The sequence below is a fragment of the Hyperolius riggenbachi genome, chromosome 6 (genome assembly GCF_040937935.1).
Source record: "Hyperolius riggenbachi isolate aHypRig1 chromosome 6, aHypRig1.pri, whole genome shotgun sequence".
NCBI classification, from domain to species: Eukaryota; Metazoa; Chordata; class Amphibia; order Anura; family Hyperoliidae; genus Hyperolius; species Hyperolius riggenbachi.
Genome location: NC_090651.1, coordinates 330,278,542 through 330,305,483, shown reverse-complemented (window position 1 = coordinate 330,305,483; position 26,942 = coordinate 330,278,542). Strand labels below are relative to the sequence as shown.

Here is a 26,942-nt window from a genome sequence, read left to right as displayed (position 1 = left end):
CTCCCGACCAACAGAGCTTTGTTGGTGGGTAATGATCTCCCAGGATTTTTTTTTATAAATATGTATATTTAAATACAATTTCCCTATTTTTTTTTTGGGGGGGGAAACACCCTCCCTCCCCCAACCAGCCAATGATGGTGATCGGCTGTTATAGACTCAAGCCTATGAGAGCCACTCACTGTCTCCCAGGGGGACAGCCATGTCACAGCTGTCCCCAGTACAGTGCTGCCTTAGAGCGCAGCGTTGTACGCGGTAAATGGCGGTTTCACCATCTAACAGTCTCCTAGCCAGCAATCGCCCCTGGGAGACTGATGGTGGAGCTTCTTCATGCAGAGATGCGTGCACGTGATCTCCTGCAATCTCCGCCCCTAGCACTTCACACCAATTGGCGTGTAGCGGTCCTGGAGCTGTCGTGCTGCTCACACCAATTGGCGTTGAGCAGTCGCTAACAGGTTAAACAATTACTAAGACTAAGGTCTATCAATTTTAAACCCCTGTCCTTTGAGTTTTGATTGCAACAGGTCTTCCATAAAAAAATTGACCTAAATCGGGGATTACAAACTCACTTTCAAGTAAGATGTAAGGGCCATCTGCTTGATAGAGGGTTTGAGTTGTATACCACACTTTACAATCTGCCTTCGGATCTTAAACCAGCCTTTATGCATAAATGGAGCTGGGACGAGGAGTTGCTCACTCACAAGTGCTGGGCTCACTGCTGCCTTACCTTAAATAGCATGTTCTGTTCTACCCTTGAGTATATTAAAAACTTGTCCACCAATCATACATAACCCGGTAGGCTCAATAAAATTGATGCCACTAAATCTACTTGCTTTGACGTGTAAAGGAATTAGTTGACACTACACTGACATCAGTGGTAGACTTGCTCTAAAGCTAGAACTTACTGGCATAATATTTTGTCCAGGGTTTGTGATTCCTAATCATTTACATTCCCCTAGACCCTTGTGTCCTATTGCTTGGGGATGAACCCTGAAAGGCCTTGTACTCTATCCATGGATTCATACAACAATGTCTCCACTGAAAAAAATGAGTCCTGGCAAAAAGGTCATTCTCCGCACTAACACCCAGGGCCGGGCCGAGGCATAGGCTGGAGAGGCTCCAGCCTCAGGGCGCAGCGTAGGAGGGGGCGCACAATTCATTCAGTTGTCATTCCTAATTGTGTATGAAGCAGAAAGAAATAAGAAAAGGGAATACATAGCAGTGACTGCAAGCCAGATAACTAGATATTAAGGTGTTGGGGGGGTTGTGGGCCCTGTGGCCCTCTTAGTCTAATAGCAATCAGTGAGTGGCGGCTGGGGTGGGAGGGATGGAGGGGCACACTTTGGTGTCTCAGCCTTGGGTGCTGGAGGACCTTGTCCCTGCTCTGGTCCCCATAGAATGATCTTGATGGAGCTCACAAACCTGTCATTGTTAAGCCTGATACACATTTCATTTTGATTGCCTAATCATTGACCAAGTTTACCATTTCCATGTAGTATGAGAGCATGCCTGCACAATCTGTTCATAGTATTGAAAGCCTGGTGACCCTCATACTACATTGAAGTGGTAAAATTGGTCAGTGATTGGCCAATCAAAATTTGATGGAAGTTTGTACCTTTAGATGCAGGCCAGGCTTCCACAGTCCCTTCTCAGAGGGGGGCTTGGTATATGTACTACTAGCCCCTTCCCTTCACCTCCTACTAAAGCAGACACATGGCCATTACAGCCATTAACCACCACTTCCCATGCATTTCCTTGGTGTAGATGAGTGATCACAGGTAGGGTATTGTGCAGTATTATGGGATGTGGTACAGAGGATTCTGGGGTGCAAATTAAAAAGTTGTCAGAGGGGGTGGGACCATTCAGCTACTCAACCTCCCTCCTGCTGCTTCCTTTAGGGAGGAAGTACCGGTACATCCCAGGAATAGGCGTGGCGTTGGAACAGCAAAGACAAAGAGGATTGCAAGAAGCAACAAAGAAGTTTGTTCAGAGGTAGGTAGGGAAACAGAGGTGGGCAGAGGTTAGTAGAAAGTAATAATAACTGGACTTTCAAGTACATAACACAAAATGTTTTAGCCATTATAGTGATCTGAAACGCTGACATAACATTCAATAAAAATGTGTTTTCCTACTTTTTATTACTCATACAGTTATCATATTAACTTTTGTGCACAAGTAATATTGTCTGTCTACAAATTACAAGTTTCCAAAGTGTAGTTTATCTTGCCCTGAAAGCCGCCATTGCATTTTATCCCCGCTGCTTTTTATTATATATTAAAATCTTCTAGTGAGCTGTTCTAAACTGTGTGTATGCTTGAAGCACAGTGAGCTTCTCAGATAATGTTTTCAGCTGTTTGCACACAAATGTAACAAAATTGGAATGTAAACAAATATACTGTTATCTTCAGTCAGGGTGCAGATCTTAAGCTAAATAGCCTTTCTATGGCAGGACAAGGTGCTGTGTTTAACTGGTTCAATGATGTTCTGCTACAATTTTTTTTCTGGGATAGTAGCCTTAAAGCTGTAAGGAATCTTTTAGAACAAAGTAGAAATGCTGACTTTCAGACCACTTTAACAGCTTTACTTGTTTTCAGAGTTGCTCTTTAGGCGTGTGCCTTTGTTTTGAGTCTTACTTACTTACTGTTATGTAGTTTTGATGTGTAGCTCCAGGCTCGACGACAACACAGCTCTAACCAGCAGCACGACAGGAGGATTCTGGGTAGGAGCAGAACTGCCCTTGGGTCTCATAGCTTCATACCACTTTCCTGCATTATCCACTAGATGGTGGAGAATAAAAGATCAAATACCAATGTGTGGTAGCATTTGCAAAAAGCTATAGATGAATTTTTAAAAAATCTTGTCTCCTTAGAGCAGAAGAAAAGTCGGAAAAAACAACAACTTAGCATACAGCAAAGTCATAATACTAACAATAATTATTTTTGAACCTAAAGGGTCTAGACATGATTTGCTGCAGGGGAGTCAGAAAATACTCATCAGGGTGGATTTTTTAATAATGGAGAATGGTCGATGATGAACACTAGTAAGTGCAGGGGCGTAGCAATAGGGGTTGCAGAGGTTGCGACTGCATCAGGGCCCTTGGGCCAGAGGGGCCCCGAAGGGCTCTCCCTCAACTGCAGTATTATCTCTCTATTGGTCCTGTGCTCATAATAATCACTTCTATAGATATTTGGACTAGTGGTAATCATTAACAAACTGCTCCCCATCCCCTTCTTGCACCTGACACTGTAGTTGCCATTGGCAGGTTTTGGTGCGCCGTATCAATTGTTACATATAGAGTGTTTGGGGGGCCCCAATGTAAGACTTGCATCGGGGGCCACAGCTCCTTAGCTACGTCACTGAGTAAGTGATCCAGCAAACCTGGATTGTATAGTTTAAATATTTGTTTAAATGTTTGTTATTAGGTAGAAAATGTTAGGGCCCTCATTCTGCATTCTGGATCTTTTCAGAGCATAGTAGTGGCTGCTGAATGTTTTTGAATTTGATGAGTGCAATGTCTGGCTTTTCCAAGCCACTTCACAAAAAAAAGGACCTTAGAAAAGTAGACAGTGTTATCCAAATCCATAGGCCATTATGCCATACTTATCCTTCCTGATCTGTTCTCAGCATTTGACATGGTTGAGCAAAGTTTGCTTCTCCAAAAACTTTCTCTATTCTTTGGTATAAAGGTCAATGTTCTTTCTTAGATATTTTGCCTGGATATTGTCTTTTCTTCTGACTCAATTATTGCTCCTCTCTGCCAAGCTCTTCCGTTGCCAGTTGACCTGAGGGATTCACTTCATGTTCTCTTACATAAAGTCCACAAACCTCTCCACAATCTTTCTCCTCCATAAATCTCCTCACTTTAGATACCGTACCCTGTGCTCTGTACACTATTTTCTTCTGTCTGCCATTAGATTCACCTCCATATATTCATGTATACCGGATTTCTTACAAGTCTCTCCACTGATCTGGAATTCCCTTTCACAACCCTTAATATAAGCCTTAAAACTCACTTTTCTGACACACCTACAATCTAAGCTAGACCATTCCCTGCCCTCAGCCCCTGACCAAGTACTGCTTCTTACAGAATATGATTTAAAAACGCACTGCCTCTGAATTATACAGCTTATACATTGCCTTACCTCTTGTTTCCAGCCAATATCTTTAGATTGTAAGCTTGTAAGACCCAGGTTATGTCCCTTTTGGTCCTTGTAATTTGTTATGCACTTTTTTAGACACAATTGTATTACTTATCGTGACATTTATGTTGTCTATCAACTCCATAGTGTGTGCCAGTATGTTTAGTAAGTACCCATGTTTGTTTCTTAGTTTGTACGGTGCCACAGAACATGATGGCACTATAAAAATAAATAATTACAGTATTTGTGTTACTGAAGTCATAAGCATGCACTCAGGCCCTGGCAAAGGTTGCAATATGTTACCACCTAATATCAAACACTTAAAAAAAAAGAAAAAAAAGTCTAGGTTTCGTACTTACTTCTGTCTTCCAGTATGTTCCACTGTTCTCCAACCGTCACTAATGTCAAGTCAACCCAAGTAGAGTCAGAGCACCCACAGGGTGACTAAGATACATGCCTAGGGGCCTGGTGGATGTCTAGACACTTGCCTGCCATCTCCTAGAAGCTTCCTGCCATGGACTCACATAACAATAATGGCCAGGTATCAAGCAGGGGTGCTGCTACCTTAGTCAAAGTCTCTTCATTTCATTTTCATTTCTGGACCCCAGTAACCCCTGGGATGCCTGTGCCTGCTGTTGCCTGTTGCCCTCACCCCTTTACTACATTTTATTTTCATTTCTGGACCCCAGTAACCCCCGGGATGCCTGTGCCTGCTGTTGCCCTCACCCCTTTACTACATTTCATTTTCATTTCTGGACCCCAGTAACCCCCAGGATGCCTGTGCCTGCTGTTGCCTGTTGCCCTCATCCCTTTACTACATTTCATTTTCATTTCTGGACCCCAGTAACCCCCGGGATGCCTGTGCCTGCTGTTGCCCTCACCCCTTTACTACATTTCATTTTCATTTCTGGACCCCAGTAACCCCCGGGATGCCTGTGCCTGCTGTTGCCCTCACCCCTTTAACAACACTAAAGTAGATACACAGAACCGGCACTGCAACTGTCGATCAACATGCACAGAGACTAAAGTAGGTTGCCTTTAAGAGGATTGGTAACGGGTCATGCTACAAAAAGCGTGCTCAGGCTTGAAAACAGCAGGTCATGGTAAGCAGAATGCAAGAGGAAAGTCGGCACATGCAAATGCGTAGCAGTAAAAAAGCTTTATTCTTGCGGCTTCATGCGGTTAGCATAACGACACAAAGTTGATAAAAATTGTCCTACCCGTTACTCCATGTGGCTGTGGGGTGAGGTGGGAGCAGTGGGGGCCGCCTGTGCCTGCTGTTGCCTGTTGCCCTCATCCCTTTACTACATTTCATTTTCATTTCTGGACCCCAGTAACCCCCGGGATGCCTGTGCCTGCTGTTGCCCTCATCCCTTTACTACATTTCATTTTCATTTCTGGACCCCAGTAACCCCCGGGATGCCTGTGCCTGCTGTTGCCCTCATCCCTTTACTACATTTCATTTTCATTTCTGGACCCCAGTAACCCCCGGGATGCCTGTGCCTGCTGTTTCCCTCACCCCTTTACTACAGTTTATTTTCATTTCTGGACCCCAGTAACCCCCGGGATGCCTGTGCCTGCTGTTGCCTGTTGCCCTCACCCCTTTACTACATTTCAGGAGAATGAGAAAACGAAATGATTTAGATTAGGGAAATGTTTAAAATGATGCAATTTTAAAAGGTAGGTTTTCAAAATTGAAATGTTAAAGACCCTGCTATAAGTTAGACTGCTTTCCTTGTTTGATTTCAGCCCTGCTAAGGTGGGGGGAGGGGGGAGAGGGGGCACTGAAAAAAAGATTTTTGCTTTTTAAGGCCTAGAACCCACTAGGAATTACTGCAAAGCTTTAAAGTCACAGCAGCGCTGTGTGCAGCAATTCCTTCCTAGTGCATTTGCGATTGTAATTACCCAACACTTGAAAGCGCTGTACAGTAAATTGTACGACACTTCCGATTTGCGATTCTCATTTTTTGTTAAATAAAACATTATTAGACTTACCAGCCATCCGTCTTCTGTCCATAGCCCCACCCCTAAAAGGTGACCAATGACCAATCAGGGAAGCGCCTGTCACCTCTTCCTTTATGGGTGATGCTACGGACAAATGAAGGAAATACAGACACCGGATAAGTATAATAAAGTTTTTTAAAACACTATTGGCTTGACTCTCCAAAGTGTTGCAGTATCTCTTTGACAAGCAATTGATGCAGTGCTTATATACTTTGCATTGAGCGAAAAAGGCACTCAAAATGCTGCATGTCCAATCGCACTAATGAGATCCCGCCCACCCACATTCATTGCAAAGCGTTTTCGGGAATCACAAAACGCTGCTAAATTCGCCCTAGTGGGTTCCAGCCCTAAAACTAGGATCCGATTAGTAATTCAAGGCACTGTAATTGCCATGTTTACTTTGCCTCACTCACATGATATCAAATGCCACTCCCACCCCCAGTGTTTGCATGCAGTGATCTGCTGCCTGCCTGTGCCAGCGTTTTGCCTCTCTCTTCCGCTGCTGCTCTGCCAGCACGTTAAACTTGTGCTAAACTATAGTGTGCTGTGGATACATCTTTCCATCACTGGCCTTCAAGAGTCCACTTCCTACTCCTGGCAGTGAAGCTGTTACCATGTTGCTCCATAATGGCAGCTATTTGGTCATTCAGCATTTGCCAGGAAAGAAGAATAACTGAAAAATAAAAACAAATAAAAACACCCTGAAACAGCTTTATTAAATCCAAGATAATGAGGTTTATTAGTTATGACAAGCAAACAAGTGAGGCTTTCACCTCTAAAAAAATAAAGCTATTTAAAGTAATATTGAAGCGAAGAAAAAATACAAATAAAATAAATGAGTGAGATACCTATGGAGAGGGAGGGCTCTGGATCCCATAGAGCCTTCCTGATCCTCGCTCAGTGCCATTGTTCCAGTCCGGGGCCCAAGTGAATGAAGCAGGTGGTTTTAGCGCACACGCCGCTCAGCGCCGAGCGCCAACACTGGGAGCTGCCATAGCAGTAATGTTATACTGCATGGGGCGAATAAGGGTAATTCAGGATTACAGGACCCCAAATTCTTCCTCCCTCCGAGTTTCTACGACTCGGAGGGGAAATAGTATTTAATGCCGCCAGGGATTTTAGTGGCAGCAGGGTGAGCTGTCATTCGTCTCACCCTGCGCTCAGCTCACTGGTGGCGTATTAATACGTACGCCCAGTGAGGTTCTTCAACCAGCTTGGTCAAATACATAGTCAGCCCTTCCTGTATTACTTAGTACTTCTGGAGACAAGCAGAGCCAATATCAGAGGCCACCTATGACTACTGGCAGATATACACTTACTGGGTTAACCTACCTTTGTCAGCAGGTACCGGCAGCTCCAAATATTTACCAGCAGTCATAGGTGGTCTCCAATATTGTCTATTCACCACAGGTGACCCCCAATATCTGCCAGTAGTCATAGGGTGGTCTCTGATATGGGCCAGCAGTGGTGTGCCTACTTTACTGGTGTGGCCCCCTTCAGTGGTGTGGCCCCCTTCAGTGGTGTGGCCCCCTTCAGTCAGTGGTGTGGACCTCTTCAGTGGTGTGGACCCCTTTGGTGGTGTGGCCCTCTTTAGTGGTGTGGCCCCCTTCAGTGGTGTGGCCCCCTTCAGTAGTGTAGCCTCCTTCAGTGGTGTGGCCCCCTTAAGTGGTGTGGCCTCCTTTAGTGGTGTGGCCTCCTTCAGTCAGTGGTGTGGACCCCTTTGGTGGTGTGGCCCTCTTCAGTGATGTGGACCCCTTTAGTGGTGTGGCCCCCTTCAGTAGTATGGACCCCCTTAGTGGTGTTGTCCCCTTCAGTGGTGTCAATCTTTTCCTCTTTCAACAAATACAGATTATCTGCCCATCATACTGTGTTCTGGAACAAGGATGTACCCAGTAAAGTCACACTTGGGTAGGATCACCTGATATGCATACTTGTTCTGGGTTAGTGACTTGGACAGACAGTTACTAGCAAAAGATTATCACCACATACAGGCAAGCAACGTTTTTTTTTTTTTTTAATGAATAAATGTGGTATCCTCCATATTGCTGTCACTGCGGGTTTCCTGTAAATTTACCACATTGTCTTAAATGATCCTGTCATTTCCTTACAGCTAAAGAGGAACTTCAACCTAAACAAACATACTGTCATTAAAGCAGAATATAACCCTGCATTTCAACTTTGCTCTAAAACATTATTTACAGCATATTATATGCAAAAAGCATATATTTTTTTTTACTAGACCAGCATTGGAAGGGTTAAACACAGAGGTTTAAAGTTCCGTGGAGAGATATGCAGAAGTTCAGATTGTTACATAGTTACATAGTTATTTTGGTTGAAAAAAGACATACGTCCATCGAGTTCAACCAGTACAAAGTAGAACTCCAGCCCGTCCCCCACATACCCCTGTTGATCCAGAGGAAGGCGAAAAAAACCCCACCAGGCATGGTCCAATTAGCCCCAAAAGGGAAAAATTCCTTCCTGACTCCAGATGGCAATCAGATAAAATCCCTGGATCAACATCACTAGGCATAACCTAGTAATTGTAGCCATGGATGTCTTTCATTCTATTTAGTTATATGTATCTATTGAGAAATGTTACACACTCTTTGGCTGTCCTCCAACTCCTTCTCAGTCAGAGAGATGAGTCACATTGAACACTTAGATACATTTATGTAAACAAAATGTATCTATGTCAGCTTCGGATGGTCTGCAGAAATCTCCAGGAACTTTAAAGCACTGTGCAATCCTTCCAATGCTGGTCTAGTAAAAAAAAAAATGCTGGTTGCATATAATATACTGTAACTAATGTTTTAGAGCAAAGTTGAAATGCAGGGTTATATTCCGCTTTAAGTTACATTAGTTATGTTAATTAAAATAGATAGGTAATAAAATCTCTTACCCACCCTGTTTTAAAAGAACAGGCAAATGTTTGTGATTTCATGGGGACAGCCATCTTTTTGGTTGAAAGGAGGTGACAGGGAGCATGAGACACAGTTCCAACCAGTGGCGGCTCCAGAAATTTTTTTAGGGGGTGCTATGCAGGTGCTGGACCAATTTCTGGGGAGCTGACGACCTCGTTATCAGATATGACCCCAATATGCACAATCATTATCAGATATGACCCCAATATGCACAATCGTTATCAGATATGACCCCAATATGCACAATCGTTATCAGATATGACCCCAATATGCACAACCGTTATCAGTTATGGCCCCAATATGCACAACCGTTATCAGATATGACCCCAATATGCACAGCCGTTATCAGATATGACCCCAATATGCACAGCCGTTATCAGATATGACCCCAATATGCACAGCCGTTATCAGATATGACCCCAATATGCACAGCCGTTATCAGATATGACCCCAATATGCACAGCCGTTATCAGATATGACCCCAATATGCACAACCGTTATCCGATATGACCCCAATATGCACAACCGTTATCAGATCTGACCCCAATATGCACAATCCTTATCAGATCTGACCCCAATATGCACAATCCTTATCAGATCTGCCCCAATCAGCAGCACCACCTGAAAAAGAAAAGAAAAAACCATTTCCTCACCTAGTCAGAAGACCTCCTGTTCCGACCTCCTCCTCTTCCGTCCTCCTTGTGGCGCGCAGCTCAGCTCCCACGATCCTCTTCCTTCCTGCAGCAGCCTGCATCCGGCGAGCAGGGCTACGGGAAAATGGCCACCCGAAGCCCTGCACTGCAGACTTCAAGTCTGCAGAGCAGGGCTTCGGGCGGCCATCTTACCGTAGCCCTGCCTGCTGCTCCGTGCTGCTGCTGTGAACTGACTCGGCGTCTCTTAGACGCCTGAAGTCAGTTCACGCCAGGGGGTGCTTTGGGGGTGCTTGGACAAATTTAGGGGGTGCTTGAGCACCCCCAAGCACCCCCCTGGCGCCGCCACTGGTTCCAACTGTGCTATGTCCTGATCTCCCAGCTGCGCACGCTATGCTTTAAGTCTCAAATTCAAAAGTAAAAAATACAAATTTGCGCCAAAACAGCAGAACGAGAACAAAAACATCTGAAATCCCATCATGCTTTGCACAGCATCGGGGAAAAAAGCCTGGGCAGATTTCTTCTGTCCAGCTAAAAATGAGGCTTGGGTAAGAAAAAGAAAGTTCTGATGCTGTGAAACTGTTAAAGAGACACCAAACCTTTTCAGTGCTGCTGAGGAGATTTTTAGTCTGCAGGTTCACTTTAAGGTGGCCATGCACATGTGGAGTGGGAATGCAACCACAGGCTCTTACAGTATAGTGAAATGATAAAAGCATATGTGAGAATAAATGGGAGGAATGCAAGAGGCTGCAAGGGCCTCCAGAAACTTACTTCTACAAGCACCACACATTATTTAATTAAAAAGTTTACTTTCAGTTCAGGCTTGCTTTAGATAACTGTTGTGTTAAACTTTGTTGTTGTTGTTGTCAAACAATCCTTTATAGCAATAACAGCTTTACAGATCTCAGGCATTCCGGTTGTCAGTTTGCTGACAAGACTTCACTCTATACTTCCTACGACACCTCTCATAAGTTGGACTGACTTGATGGGCATGTCTTATATATCATTCAGTTAAGTTGCTTACACAACAGGCCAATAAGATTAAGATCTGGTGACTGATAATCAGTCACTTCATTATAGAAACTACATTAGCTGTTCCTGCATAGTTTGAAGCTATAAAGCTATATGAAGCTATACTTTCAAGTATCACAACTCTGAAACACACATGTGGCTAGTCCAGTCAGGCATGAGTCAGAGCACCTGATCTACATGCTTGTTCAGGGTTTTTTAACTACTGTATATTCCTGCGTATAAGACTACTTTTTAACCCTTGAAAATCTTCTGAATAGTTGGGGGTCGTCTTATACGCCGGGTGTCGTTGATGCCGGGTGATACGCCCTATCCTGTTACCTCCTCTCAGATCTCCCTGCTGAGGGAGCACAATCTATTCTTCCAGGGTCGGGCCGAGGCAGAGGCTGGAGAGGCTCCAGCCTCAGGGCGCTGGGTAGGAGGGGGTGCACAATTCATTCAGCTGTCATTCCCAATTGTGCTTGAAGCAGAAAGAAATAAGAAAAAGAGATACATAGCAGTGACTGCAAGCCAGATAACTGGAGATTAAGGTGTTAGGGAGGTTGGGGGCCCTGGGGCGCCTCTTAGTCTAATAGTAATCAGTGTGTGACGACTGGGGGGGGAGGGATGGAGGGGCGCACTCTGGTGTCTCAGCCTTGGGTGCTGGAGGACCTTGTCCCAGCTCTGCTAACACCATGGACAAGTTTTTGACCTAACTGAAATTATGCTGGTTGAACACCTTTCTGCTAAGTTGCAGGACAATATTACGGGTTCCCAACACACCTGGAATTCCAATAGTTGGTTGGAGAACAGAGGTTTAAAAATGATTCCCTCCATAACTTCTCCTGTATTACTGTTAAAGCATTGTGTGTTGTAATTCTATACCTACTTTATTCTACTTTCTACATGATATATGGACTGAACATTTCACTGAGGCCTGGAACCCACTACAAATCACTAACCAATCGCTAGTTTTTTTAATTAGCATTTTGTAAGTAAGTGATTTCCTAAGAGTTCTGGAGATTTTAAAAAAGTAAGCTTTTTGCAAGTGATTGGGATAGGGATTTGCAATTTTAATTCTGATTGGTCCTTTCAAAAGTGTGATTTCTATTTTACTAATTCCAATCACTACTGTGGAATTTGTTACATTGTCCATGGCCAGGTGCAAGAAGGGGGATGGGGAACAGTTGATTACTATTCAATATAGCATCTGTAGAAGCGATTACCAAAACAGGACCAATAAAGCGCTAATAAGTTGATTGAGGTAGGGCCCCAATGTGGTTGCAACCTCTGCACCCCTTATTGCTATGCTACTAAGTCGAAAGATGGGTGTGGTGGTGAGGGAAAGCAAGAGAAGTAGGCTTACCACTGGGGGCACTACCAGACCTCGAGGGTGGCCCTATATGCAGCACTTCCACACCAAGCTGAGGCGGATGCTGTATTTTACTTTTCAGGGTGGTAGCACAGGAAGAGCCATATCCAGCCAAAGCAGTGCGAGTAACTCTCCTGCCTGCAAGAACAGGGTGACTTGCTGCTGATGGTGATGTGGCAGTCATGTCTCATGAGTTCCTCATTTTGCACAACTTAAAGGAGAACTGTAGTGAGAGGTATATGGAGGCTGCCATATTTATTTCCTTTTAAGCAATACCAGTTGCCTGGCTATTCAGCTAATCCTCTGCCTCTAATACTTTCAGCCATAGGCCCTGAAATTTAGACAGATATGACAAGATTAGCTGCATGCTTGTTTCTGGTGTGATTTAGACACTTCTTTAGGCAAATAGACCATCAGGGCTGCCAGGCAACTGGTATTGCTTAAAAGGAAATAAAAATGGCAGCCTTTATATCCCTCTCACTACAGTTCTCCTTTAACAGGGTGCTTCTGGATCTACCCTCAGGGAATGCCTTGACCAATAGGTATCCAAATACCTTAGGTTAAACGATCACTGTTAACACTGAGGAACCTCTGAACTTTGGGTGTGCAGGCTTGATTTATGGCCAGCAGTCACAATTAGCCATGGAGCCATTGGCTTGCCCCACCTCTAGTGTCCTGTCAGAAAGGACATTCAATGTAGCTGGAGGGATCGTGACAGACAAGCGAAGTCACCTTGTACACAACAGTGTCAGTTACTTGATATATAGATCTATATCCAATCAGAAACAACGAGGTGAATATCAGAGGGTTACAGCAAGCACATGCAATATGGTCCTAATTTGGATTTCTATGCATTACCCAGTTAATCCAGGCCTCATTGTCCACCCTGGTCACAGGCACAGCTATCCTGCACACAGTCCACCAGCACACAGTATCTATCATTTGATCCTACTTCAAATTTTATTTACAATATTTTAAATTTTAGTTCAAAAAAAGGTTAACATTTGATAAATTTGCAATGACACGCAATTTTTTTTTTTGTCTGCTGAAGTGGCTGTAAATTTTTAGGCAGATAAGTGCAGAGGCCATTCTAAAGACCTTTATTTGAAGAATCTAGAAAGATTTTTGGCATTATGCATGAAAACAGCCTCAGTCAGGAATCTTTGTGTAATATTGTGCTCTTGATCCACCTCCATGCCACTTTTTATACACTTTTATAAAGAAATCATGACTGCAGATGCCCTTAAATCAAAGTCAATGATAGTCATTCACTATCCAATCCAGGGATGTAACTAGATGGGAACAGCACCTGTGATGGCAGAGGTAGGGCCAGGCTGAGCAAGAGAGGCTCTAGCTCAGGCATGGGCAAACCCGACCCTCCAGCTGTTTGCCTTGAGTCATGACTGTGGCTGTCAGACTCCTGCAATGCATTATGGGACTTTTAGTTCCCTAACAGCTGGAGGGCCAAGTTTGCCCATGTCTGCTCTAGCCTCAGGGCGCAATGCAGGAGGGGGCACACAACTCAGTTATTCCCCTATTGTGTTTGAAGCAGAGAAAGAAAAAAAAAAAATCTGTAAATGTACTGCAGTCAGGCTTTGTTCACGGCGAAAATGCTAACGTCAGTGTTTGTGATTTTTTTTTTTTAAAGCAATTTTTCATCTCCTGGCAGGCTGTGTTTTTAGGCCTCTTTCACAGTGCAACGTTAGTCGCACTTTAGAAAAATGTTTTGACGAGTATTAACGTACAGCAATATGAAGTCTGTGCAACATTCACAGTGCACACTGTTGTGTGTAACTTGTAGCAATATTTAGAAAGTTCTGCATGCTGTGCGGTTAGCAATAAATCTGCTGCACATGATGCATGCACCATTTTCGTTCTATCGCTGTGCGACGAAAACGGTGCACCAAACGCAGGGCTAAAGACTGTACTATAACGTCCAAGTTATATAGTTTTTCAATGCGTTGCATTAGGGGCACGTTATGCGATAATGTTGCATCAAACGCACCGTCCCACTGTGAAAGAGGTCTTAACCACTTAATGACAATCAGACTTCTAAAAACATCCTGCTAGAGCCTTATCGGCTCCAGGACGTTTTTATAAGTCAAACAGTGCTGCTGCCGCTGTGCACGTGAGATTAGCGGGGGGGGGGGAAAGAAGAAAAAAAAAAAACTCCATAGAAAAAAAAATACCCCTTTATTTTCAAATATATGGTCTCCATACTTTGTACTAGGGACAATTAAAATCTTGTGATAACCAGAATAGGCAGATAAAATGGGCTCTATTCTCAATGAGTTACCGCATGAGTTAAATTAGGTAGTGATAAACACCGACCAAAATATCTCCATTTTGAAAGTCACAATTTTTTCTCCCTAAATTACCTCATGCGGTAAAAGTGTGGTAATTACCTCAAAATTTATCTCCAATTTGAGATTCTCAATTGAAAAGTTGGTGTTAATTAAGGATTCTTTTATCACCTACAAATGGTAGGTGATAATTATCACTTCTCTGCTTTTGGCCTTCAGGATGGAGCCTTTTGAGCTTTCTTTGCTTGAGTTTGTCAATTTTACATAGAAGGCAGAAAAGACAAGTGTGTCTAATCTCAAGGCGCACTTCCAGACCTCGTACAGTCTTTTAGATGATTTAATAGATGCCGAGGAGGAAATTCATATCTGCTCTAAAAGATAAGCAGCAACATAACCTTTAAAGAAACATTTTGTTACAGCTGATTCAAATCTAACAAAAAATCTCCAGTGTATGTACTTCCTGCTTTCATGGAAGCAGACATAGGGTTAACATTCTGTGTTTACACATTAGCTGCTCTGCTGAGGCAGCCAGCTGGCACAGCTGAGAGCTCAAATTACAGTTGTGATTATTCACAGATGAGGGGGAATTAGACAAGCTAAATTATATACATATGGGGTGCATTTCTATGTTTTCATTCTGTCCTGCGCAAGAGTTGAGCTCCCACTTTAAGGCTGGTTTCACAGTGGGACGTTACAGGCGCACGTTAGAGCAGCCTGTAACGCACCCCATCGCACAGCAATGAAAAATCAATGGGCTGTTCACAGTGCCCACGTTGCGTTACAGTGTAACACTGCGCCATAATATAACGTACTGCATGCAGTACTTTGTAAGTGGCAGAGCCGCGTTTAGACTGTTTGCACATGCTCAGTAACGTTGGGGAGGAGCGGAGAGCGGCCAGGCACATGGCTAATTAATATTCACTGCACTCAGTGACGTGCAGTGTACTTCCTGGAACGCCCGCTCTGTGCGGCGATTAGCCGGCGGGACCACGTGATGCCGCATGCGTCCAAGAGTACGCATTACAGCATCACGGACGCCAGAGTGAGCTGCAATACGCAGCTCACTCTGACGTCCAAAGCAGGGAGCACCAGGCGTTGCGTTAGGGGCACGTTATGCGACCATAATGTCCCCTAAAACGCAACGTCCTGGTGTGAAACCAGCCTAAATGTGACAGGCTTTCCTGGGTCGTCTGTAATGGGTGGCAAGCATATGGGTTGCTCTACAGTGGTCAAAAAAAGCTTTTATTTCCGTACATATTACTGACAGTTTTAGCACCTGTTTAACGCACTTTTATCAAACATTTATCACACTTGGTACATTTTTAGTGAATACCCACAATTTTCACTATTTTAGTTAATTATCACTGGAGGTAAATTTTTCACCCAAAAAAAAAAAAGTTACCGCACATGGTTTTGTGAATAGAGCCCAATGTGTGGGTTTTATGTGCAGTAGCAGTGTTTATATTAAAACTATAGGGGATGAAATTGGAAGTATTTTTTTCCTTGGTTTTTCCTTTTAAAATGCATAGAAAATAAATGAAAAATCAATCAACCCCAAACAGTCTAATTGGTGGTGAAAAAAAAAAAAAAAAAAAAACAAGATAGGGCTTGAACACTGAAAATGCAAGCAAAATTGCAAGCGCATGCTTTTTAAAATCACAAGTGCATGTAGTTTTAAAAACGCATGCGCTTTTGTCTGCGTTTGAGTTTTTCTTGTAATTGCCGATTGGCTAAAGAACCCTTTGTTTTTTCTAGATTACATTTCAACAGGAATCAGGAAATTGCAGGAGTCTCCTGGGATACTGACTTCTGAAAGACAATGGAATCGCATTGCATTGGCTTTATTTCATGCGTTTTTCAAGCGCTGCACTTAAAAAAGGCGCAGCAGGCACTGCAATTAAGTTTTTCTAATAACGCATCGCACTAGTGTGTACAGGTCATCACGATTTTCATTTTTCAAAAGACCTTGCGATTTTAAAAACGCAGTGCAAGCGCAGCAGTGTGTACAGGCCCATATAGATCATTTCATTGTGATTAGTAATGATTGAGCTATTGGCAAATGAAAGGGATGAGCACTGAAAGGTGAAAATCGCTCGTCCGTTAGGGTAAAAACCGCTTCGGGGTGAAGTGGTTAAAGGGTTTTTCCAAAGCGCTTTTGCAGTGATTTTTTTATTCACTCCCTGACAAGTCAGGAAGTTAACTCCTTGACCCGGAAAATACAATGTACAGTATTCTTAAAATCGAAATACTATTGCCACAGTGATTTTTTAGCATTGGGGTCTTTCCTATAACGTCCATTGGAGCAAAATCACCCTAAAAATGGTATATGCAGCGCTTTATGAACTGAAAGACAAACGATGATTTGAACTATCCCATAAGGATTCATATCACAAGGTATTTTAGAGCATTTTTTCAAAGTCGCTCAAAAAAAATAAATAAATACAAATAAGAAACAGCCTAGGTGTGAACAAGCTCTGTTTTAAAAAATGAATGTATTCACTGAGGGCCAGTGCACAGCAAAAAGCACTAGCGTAAACGCTCAGCGCTTTTTGAAGTGATTTTTCTAGGCATGTGCCTAGTGATTTTCTAATCATGCCTAGCAGTTTTGGGAGCATTTTGGAATAGCATTTTTTTCATTTGTTACAGTAGAGCTGTAACTGAACAACTTCAGTATCAAAAATGCTTAGAAAATTGCTCTGATCTAGCACCTTTCACAGCGATTTTTCTATACATAACATTAAGGCAGAATTGCCTCAGAAATCAGCAGAAATGCTGCAGGACCTGCAGTTGAATTTGGGAGAAAAATCACATTGCTCTGGTGCATTCCATTCCATTCAAGTTCTCCTCAAAGCACTCAGAACCTCTTGCTATGCACCAGCCATGAGATATCACAAATTTAATTTACCAAAAAACTGCTCAACAATTCACTAACATTTTTGCCTCATGCTGTATTTCATTCAGGACTTGATTATTGCAGAGCAAAAAAATAAAGTGTTGCAGATAGGATTTTGGTTTTATTAATCTGGTAAGTAATGTGCAAGTCCATGGTGTGCAAAATTACACATTTGGATCAGCTCAAATACATGAATATCTTATAAGCCAGTTTTTACTACCCAATATGAAACAAGAGAAATGTTATATTTATCTTATTTTTCTAAATAGTTTTGTTTTCCCTTTTTCTCTGCTGTTTCCACCCTTCTATAGCCTTACCAAATGGCTGTTTGTTAGTTACTAACAGCTCCAGGTTGGAGATAAATACTGAATATCTCACAGGTTTCAGAATATCCTTCTCATAATAGTCTGCACAACAGCAGGTTACAAATACAGCCCATCTTTAACCCTTAACAACTGATATTAAGTCAAGGCGCTACATAAAACAATGCTTTATGTAAATATGTCTATTGTCTAATAAGTAGCTTCTTCAAGGAACAAAAGTTCATGGCAACCACTATCAAACTTCAACATATGTCAATTTCACAGCAACTATAGTGTGCAACTCTAATCAGAGCTAATTCAGATCAAATGCCCATCTACCGGTATATATGCACAGGAGAGTGAACCGCCCCTGTCAGCTGACTGCTCCTGGGCGTCGCCCCTCATTCATATGCATGTCCATGTGCATATATCTCCACCCTGCACCATGCAATGGTCAAACAATCTCCTGCTGTTCTTACATATATAAATATGTAGGAACAGTGGGAGGTTGTTTGACCATTGCACAGTGCAGGGTGGAGATGTATGCACATGCATATGAATGAGGGGCGACGCCCAGGAGCAGTCAGCTGATAGGGGAGGTTCCCTCTCCTGTGCATATATACTGGTAGATGGGCAGTTGAACTGATTTTTTGCTCTGACAGGTGGTGCAAATCTTATGTGCTTTGAAAGTTAATTGTATTTAGGTTTTGTTATGGTTGATGTGTAACTGCATTTTTTTTTTATTTCTAATGAAGCTCATTTCTGGAGTGAAAAAGGTTTATTAATGGTGTGTATGTGTTTTTGTAGCAGCTTCATTTCAGATTTCCCTTGTTGAGGGTTTGAGGCTGTACAGGATCTTCTCAAAAAATTAGCATATTGTGATAAAGTTCATTATTTTCTGTAATGTACTGATAAACATTAGACTTTCATATATTTTAGATTCAAATACACACAACTGAAGTAGTTCAAGCCTTTTATTGTTTTAATATTGATGATTTTGGCATACAGCTCATGAAAACCCAAAATTCCTATCTCAAAAAATTAACATATTTCATCCGACCAATAAAAGAAGGTGTTTTTAAAACAAAAAAAAGTCAACCTTCAAGTAATTATGTTCAGTTATGCACTCAATACTTGGTCGGGAATCCTTTTGCAGAAATGACTGCTTCAATGCGGCGTGGCATGGAGGCAATCAGCCTGTGGCACTGCTCAGGTGTTATGGAGGCCCAGGATGCTTCGATAGCGGCCTTAAGCTCATCCAGAGTGTTGTGTCTTGCGTCTCTCAACTTTCTCTTCACAATATCCCACAGATTCTTTATGGGGTTCAGGTCAGGAGAGTTGGCAGGCCAATTGAGCACAGTAATACCATGGTCAGTAAACCATTTACCAGTGGTTTTGGCACTGTGAGCAGGTGCCAGGTCCTGCTGAAAAATGAAATATTCATCTCCATAAAGCTTTTCGGCAGATGGAAGCATGAAGTGCTCCAAAATCTCCTGATAGCTAGCTGCATTGACCGTGCCCTTGATAAAACACAGTGGACCAACACCAGCAGCTGACATGGCACCCCAGACCATCACTGACTGTGGGTACTTGACACTGGACTTCAGGCATTTTGGCATTTCCCTCTCCCCAGTCTTCCTCCAGACTGGCACCTTGATTTCCGAATAACATGTAAAAGTTGCTTTCATCCGAAAAAAGTACTTTGGACCACTGAGCAACAGTCCAGTGCTGCTTCTCTGTAGCCCAGGTCAGGCGCTTCTGCCACTGTTTCTGGTTCAAAAGTGGGTTCATGCTTCCATCTGCTGAAAAGCTTTATGGAGATGAAGATTTCATTTTTCAGCACGACCTGGCACCTGCTCACAGTGCCAAAACCACTGGTAAATGGTTTACTGACCATGGTATTACTGTGCTCAATTGGCCTGCCAACTCTCCTGACCTGAACCCCATAGAGAATCTGTGGGATATTGTACAGAGAAAGTTGAGAGACGCAAGCCCCAACACTCTGGATGAGCTTAAGGCCGCTATCGAAGCATCCTGGGCCTCCATCTGATCAGTGCCACAGGCTGCTTGCCTCCATGCTACGCCGCATTGAAGCAGTCATTTCTGCAAAAGGATTCCCGACCAAGTATTGAGTGCATAACTGAACATAATTATTTGAAGGTTGACTTTTTTTGTTTTAAAAACACTTTTCTTTTATTGGTCGGATGAAATATGTTAATTTTTTGAGATAGGAATTTTGGGTTTTCATGAGCTGTATGCCAAAATCATCAAAATTAAAACAATAAAAGGCTTGAACTACTTCAGTTGTGTGTATTTGAATCTAAAATATATGAAAGTCTAATGTTTATCAGTACATTACAGAAAATAATGAACTTTATCACAATATGCTAATTTTTTGAGAAGATCCTGTATATGTAATCTATTGCTGTGCAGGCTATTACTCAGGGCATTTGGCAGTTTGGTAAAATCTTTTTGGTTAGAAAAATACCTCATTTGGTATTTTTACATTTTTTTTTTCTCAAATTCACAAGCTTTTTCCTGCATGAGGCAGAAGTTTGTTAATTTACTGAACAAACATGCCTCAATTCACTGAGCCCTGCTCGGTGAGTGTCACTTATCTGTGTGGCAGGGAGCTGTGTGTGTAACTAAGGGCCCTTTTCCACCAGCGCATTTGCGCTGGCCGAATCGTAAAGACGCAAACTGCTAGCGATTTTACAATCGCTACGGTCTGCTTTTTAACATACGAATCGCGGTAGGTCATTTCCACTACCGTGATTTGTTTTTGATGGGAATGTGAACGTGCGGCGGAGCGATATTTGCCGCGATTTTGCTATGCAGTGCATAGCAAAATCGCGGCCGTGAACGTCGGGGAATCGCCGGTAATTGCGATTCAGCAATCGCTAGCGTTCAGTGTGAACGCTAGCGACTGCAAGTGGAAAAGGGCCCTCAAAGGTTTTCTTACCAATGCAGCCTGTCATCCTTTTAGATGTGCTGCAGCCACCAGGGGGAGCTCTTCTGTTTGCTAGATTACACATCTAAAGGGATGCAGGAAAGCCCTCAGAATTGTCTGCTACCTCTGCTTTGATATAGTGAAAGACCCACCTGATACCGCTTTGCATTAAATCAGAGTGAGAAGCAGGGCTGCCTGGCTCTCCCCAAAGGCTCTGTCAAATCCACGGCACAGACAGCATGGGGAGAACAGGGTTATCAGCTACTGTGAGCTGGAGAAAAATACTGAACACTTTTGGCTAGAAAATTAAATGCGGAAATCTTTGTGAATTGACATTTCTTGACATTTCCTGAGGTAATTAACGCACAAGTCAGTAATTTACCTCACTAGTTGAGAACTCTGATTTTCTGTGGTGATGGTTTTAGTGAATTGTAATTTGGGAAGGTGAAAATCATCAGTTTTCAGCATTACCAAATGCGGTAATGCTTTGTGAATAGAGCCCATTGGGGATTCAAAGCTTTTTTTCACCTTACCTATGTTACATTTGTAAGCCCCAAAAAGAGCAAAATGTAATTGAGGTGAGAAAAGTAATATTGAAATGAAGCTAATCAGAAACCACTTACTGGCTCACTGGCTCTACCTGTCTCTAAGGCAGCAGAGCCCTGTGAGCGGTTCAGGAGTAGATTTCATTGGTTCGTGGCCCTGTCTTTCAATGTAAGCCGCTCCCATTGACTTACATTGAAAGACAGGGTCAGGGGTCAATGAAAGCGGCTCCTGACTGGCTCACAGAAACTCTGACGGCAGAGTGGGTGGCCCATGTTCCTGACGTGCGGTGTATGGCGATTGCGGCAGTAAGTGCAACTATTCAGGTTTTCATCATTGCTGGTACCAGTGGTCTCTGGTCCTTAAAGCGGATCCGAGATGAAAAACTAAATATAACAAGTGACTTGTCTATATATCTTATCTAAAGTTTAGATAGTTTACACAGCAAATCTATCTTCAAACAGCTTCAACAGTATATTGTTTTTTTCCTGTGATACAATGGGAGCAGACATGTTTTCTGCTTGTCACTATTAATTACACACACAGGCAAGCTTATCGGTATCTAGGCATGCTAATCTGCATATTCTGTGAAAACTCCACTCTTATCTCCTCCATTACACAGGCAACTGATCTGTATCTGCACTGCAGCTCTCAGATTGTGAAAACTCTGCCTCTGAAATCTATACCTAGTAACACCTTTTTCACCTGCCCAGACTGAAATCCCACAATCCCTTGCAAGCGCCAAGGCACTCTGGAGAAGCTGTGGGTGTGGCTTGTTTAGTTTATAGGAAATTAGAGTATTAAAACAAAACAAAACAAGTATTTGGCTTGAGGAATGCCCTATAAACTATATGTAAGGAACACAATTATGCAAGGAGTAAAAGTTCATCTCAGATCCACTTTAAGGGGGCAGAGACTGCTGATACTTAAGTGGTTAAACAATAGCTCTATTTGGCTGCAGTAATCCTGTCAGATCTGACAATGTCAAACACCTGATCTGCTGCATCCTTGTTCAGGGGCTAAAAGTATTAGAGGTAGAGGGTCAGCAGGATAGCCAGGCAACTGGCATGGCTTAAGAGGAAAGGTATGGCAGCCTCCATATTTCTCTCATTTCAGTAGCCCTTTAACCTCGGCGGTTCAATTTTTCCGCCAAGGAGGCTGCATTGCACTTTTTTTTAAAAAATGTTTGTTTCATGTAGCTACCTGAGTGGTAGCTACATAAAACACCACTAGAGGGCGCATGTGTCCCTCTAGTCCGATCGGCGCCGGCCACAAAAGTAAACAGTAAGTAAAACTCCTGTTTGGCTTTTCCTGTTACCATGGTGATGATTGGAATGACGTCATGGACGTCAGCCGACGTCCTGATGTCAGACCCATCCGATCCAGCCCTTTGCGCTGCCTGGGACTGATTGGTCCGGGCTGCGCAGGGCTCTGGTGGGGCTCTCTTCCGCCGCTGCGTGTGGACGATCGGCGATCGAGCTGGACGCGCAGCTAGCAAAGTGCTGGCTGCGCGTACAGCAATTTACAGGACAGGAATCGCCCCACCAGGGGCTGAGATATCCTCTGCGGCGGCTTACCCCGAGCTCAGCTCGGGGTTACCGCTAAGGAGGTTAAAGGACAACTTGTGACAAGTTAAGGTGGCCACACATCAGACGACTTGGCCAATCGACCATCCAATTCGATTATAATCAAATTGGATGAAAATTGCCGCCACCAAGAGCATGCTTAACTGATAATGCAATCAATTTAGGGGTGAAAATTGGTTGCATTCTCGATTGCACATGCTGCAAGATGTTGGGCAGACCTGCTCAAACGGGTGTGCGGTGGGAATGACGTGCTATTTCCTGATGAATGCAACAAAACCCCTGGCACTGCCCCAATGAAGAATGTCAACCCATGCCCCGTGTAAAGTATACACTACCTGTCTGCGGCCTGCACTTGTCCCTCTGCTGCTCCGGGTTCATGCGCCCCTCTCCATACACGCATGCACTACATGGTTTCCTAGTAAGGGTGTGCGTATGACGTCACACATGCGCCATTACTAGGAAACCATGTGGGGTGCGCGTGTATGGAAAGGGGAATGAACCCGGAGCAGCAGAGTGACAAGTGCAGGTTGTAGACAGGTTATGTATACTTTATACTGGACACTGGAGGGGCATTCTTCATTAGGGGGGCACGGTGTCAGGGCAGCGGATGTGGCACACAAGGCAGATTCTGGATCAATTTCAGCATGGAATTGATCAGGAATCAGCCTGTGGTGTATAGGCAGCTGACAGATCTCTTTTCAGATACAATAAGGGCTCGTTTCCACTACAGCGAATCTGCATGCAGATTTACATAACCCATTACAGTAAATGGGCATGTTTCCACTTCTGCGTGATTCTGTGCGGTCTGTCATGCAGAAAAAATCTGCACGGTAGACCCATCAGAATTCGCACGCCGCACACCCGCACGCGATTCGTTGGTAATGTAACTAAATAGGGAAGACCACAAGCGTTTTAGTCTTGCGGTTTTCCTGGCGTTTCCACATGTGTTTTTGCTTAACCACTTAACGACCAGCTGCCACCTACCGGCGGCTGGTCCCACCTGTGTTTCCATGGAAACAGACGCTCGTTCGAGTGGCCGTTTCCTTTCAATTCGCGGAGCGGGGCTCCGTGAACAGCCTGCGAGCCTCTAAATGTAAGCACCCGGGGACGTAATCCCTGGTGTTTACATTTTACGGCCGTAAAGGAGATTGGCGATCGCCGCCATTTGATATGTTGAAGTCTCTGTGGTGGTACAGGATGGATCGCTGTCCTGTACTGCCTATATTGAGAAGGGGAGGGAGGGAGGGGGGGGGGGTATATCGCTGCGGAGGGGGGCTTTGATGCGCCCCCCTGCTAGGCACAACTAGGCAGCGGCGATCAGACCCCCCCAACAGGACATCATTCTAGTGGGAAAAAAGGGGGGGGGGGGGGGAAGTTTGATCGCCCTGCCTGCCACCTGATCTGTGCTGGGGCTGAAAAGCCCACCCAGCACAGATCATACAAAACAGCGCTGGTCCTCAAGTGGTTAAAAACCCATGTCAATGCTTGACTGCATTGACATGGTTAAAATCGTGTTGCGCAAACCGTGAGTTTCCGCATGCGGATTTGTTGCGATTTTCCCATATAAATCGCGCCACACAAGTGGTAATGTACCCTAAGAGATTTGTCTCTTGGTCAAATATGCCCATACATCACTAGATGTATTGCTACCTTTATATGGAGGCTGCCATATTTAGTTCCTTTTAAACAATACCAGTTACCTGGCTATCCTACTGCATGTCCTTCCATCCTAAACACACCCCTCCTGCTCTGCTCAGCTCTGGCTATGGTAGCTCCCCCCCACCCCTGCATGCCCCCTCCTGTCCTGCCCCACTGGAATTGGCTGCAGCACCGATCAAATGGTAAGTATATCTGGTGGGATGGCACAAAAAACCCTGAACAGTATATTGTGTAATACCAGCTGATAAGAATAATAAATTATAGCTTCATAGGATTATTTCATACCAATGTGGATGGTGATATTCCTATGGGGCTATCACTTAAACATTGAGGTGGGTTTTTTTTTTCGTTTAAACTTACGGGGAACGTGGTACACAGAGTCAACCGCAGTACTGCTACGTTTAGGCCTTGGACTGCTACCTTTTTCCATGGACTGTTGATGGGCAGTGAAATGCCTCTCAAACTTTCACAACTGCTTGCTGCTGCCGCCTGGTAACTGCTTGCTGCTGCCGCCTGGTAACTGCTTGCTGCTGCCGCCTGGTAACTGCTTGAACTGCTTGCTGCTGCCGCCTGGTAACTGCTTGCTGAGCACACAGTGCAAATTTTTTGTTTAATTTTAAAAAAATAATCGCAGCAGCACTCAAATACCAAAAAAGCTTTGCGTGGGAATAAAAGGAGGTTAAATTAATTTGGCTGCTAAGTTGTATGACTGAGCAATAAACCGTTGTAAAGTACGGAACGGTAAAAAAATGGCCTGGTCACTAGGGGGTATAAACCTCTGGTCCTCAAGTGGTTAAAATCAGTGCTACTCATCCAGATTCCGGGTAACCTGGATAGCCGACCTTTTTTCAGCTATCCGATTCGGATTCAGTTTTTTTTCAAATCCGGATAGCTATCTGCGGCTATTTGGTCGCATACCCCGGATATCCGTAGATATCTGGATCCAAATACTGTACCTAAAGAGATGACATCATTGAGCCAATCAGAGGGCTCCCAGCAGCAGCCCTAGCAACCAATCAAAGAAGGGAACCTTGGCCAGCCTCCCCCTGACCTCATTGAGCCAATCAGAGGGCTCCCAGCCCCCCTGTGGGTGCCATGATGAGAAATATCGTCCTGTGTGACTGCTCAGTCACTGAGACATGCTGCAGTGCTTCTGGCCTAGAAGGGCTGTACACAGTGATAAACCTAAAGCTGTTCAGTGATTAACCCCTTCACTATCACTACACTATTGTTGTATTGTTAATTAGCTTGATTTCATTGTGTGACAGTCAGTGTGTGCTGCAGGGCTGCTGCAGCTGCTATGTGTCTGTGTGTGCTGTGCACAGACCAGGCCAGCTGCTGCCTGCTGGCCAGCTATAAGCCTTAGCTAGCTACAGTATAGGTTAGGTCAGGGATTAGGGAATAGGGTTACTGTTATTGTGTAGTTAGTACTGTATGTAGTATTGCAGTCAGTGCTAGTAGTTATAGTAGTACTACTGTTAGCTTACTACATAACTGCTGTGCTGTTGTGCAGTGCCAGTGTGACAGTTGTCTTCTTATTCTCCTCTGCTGTCTGTCACTGGGCACGTCGGGCACGTGCCACTTGCCACATCCGGCATGCTCCTGGCAAACATTACACCTGCTGCTGCTGCATTGCCCTGCTCCTGCTGCCTGTGCAGCTCCCACCGCCATGGTGCCACAGGCCACTGATACCACCTATATTTAACCCAAAACACAATTGCTGCGTAATTTTTTGGAGGTGTCTTGGTTGAAAACTGTCATGTCCCAGTTGTGCGGTTGGACTTTGGACACAATGGGCTCTATTCTCAATGAGTTACCGCATGAGTTAAATTAGGTAGTGATAAACACCGACCAAAATATCTCCATTTTGAAATTCACATTTTTTTTTCTCCCTAAATTACCTCATGCGGTGAAAGTGTGGTAATTACCTCAAAATATATCTCCAATTTGAGATTCTCAATTGAAAAGTTGGTGTTAATGATTTTTTTTTATCACCTACAAATGGTAGGTGACTATCACTTCTCTGCTTTTGGCCTTTAGGATGGAGCCTTTTGAGCTTTCTTTGCTCGAGTTTGTCAATTTTACATAGAAGGCAGAGAAGACGAGTGTGTCTAATCTCAAGGCACACTTTCACACCCCATACAGTCTTTTTTAGATTTTATAAATGCCAAGGAGAAAATTCATCTCTGCTCTAAAAGATAAGCAACAGCATAATTACCTTTAAAGAAAAACATTTTTTTTTGTTACAGCTGATACAAGTCTAACAAAAAATCTCCAGTGTATGTACTTCCTGCTTTCATGGAAGCAGACATAGGGTTAACATTCTGTGTTCACACATTAGCTGCTCTGCTGAGGCAGCCAACTGGCACAGCTGAGAGCCCAAATTACAGTTGTGATTATTCACAGATGAGGGGGAATTAGACAGGCTAAATTATATACATACGGGGTGCATTTGTATGTTTTCATTCTGTCCTGCACAAGAGTTGAGCTCCCACTTTAAATGTGCAAGGCTTTCCTGGGTCGTCTCTGTAATGGGTGGCAAGCATATGGGCTACCCTACAGTGGTCAAAAAAAGCTTCATTTCTGTACATATTACTGACAGTTTTATCACCTGT

The 26,942-nt window shown here is 43.7% G+C and overlaps 2 protein-coding genes across 7 annotated transcripts in view; one reads left to right on the top strand and one right to left on the bottom strand.

Moving 5' to 3' along the window:
- Positions 1-25,197, bottom strand: part of CD79A (CD79a molecule) — a 148,440-nt gene extending 123,243 nt beyond the window's left edge. The window contains exons 1-2 of one of the 3 annotated variants that reach the window (XM_068243065.1): positions 24,748-25,197; positions 2,635-2,774 (exon numbers count right to left, since the gene is read on the bottom strand). The gene's annotated coding sequence lies outside the window, so the exon portion shown is untranslated. The other 2 variants (XM_068243063.1, XM_068243064.1) reach the window with 2 other exon arrangements.
- The window catches only part of LOC137522919 (protein BTG4-like), a 37,299-nt gene continuing 28,543 nt past the window's right edge, over positions 18,187-26,942 (top strand). For 2 of the 4 annotated variants that reach the window (XM_068243069.1, XM_068243066.1), the window contains exon 1: positions 18,323-18,376. The gene's annotated coding sequence lies outside the window, so the exon portion shown is untranslated. Of the gene's footprint in view, positions 18,252-18,322; positions 18,377-25,480; positions 25,526-26,942 lie in introns of those variants that run through there. The other 2 variants (XM_068243067.1, XM_068243068.1) reach the window with 2 other exon arrangements.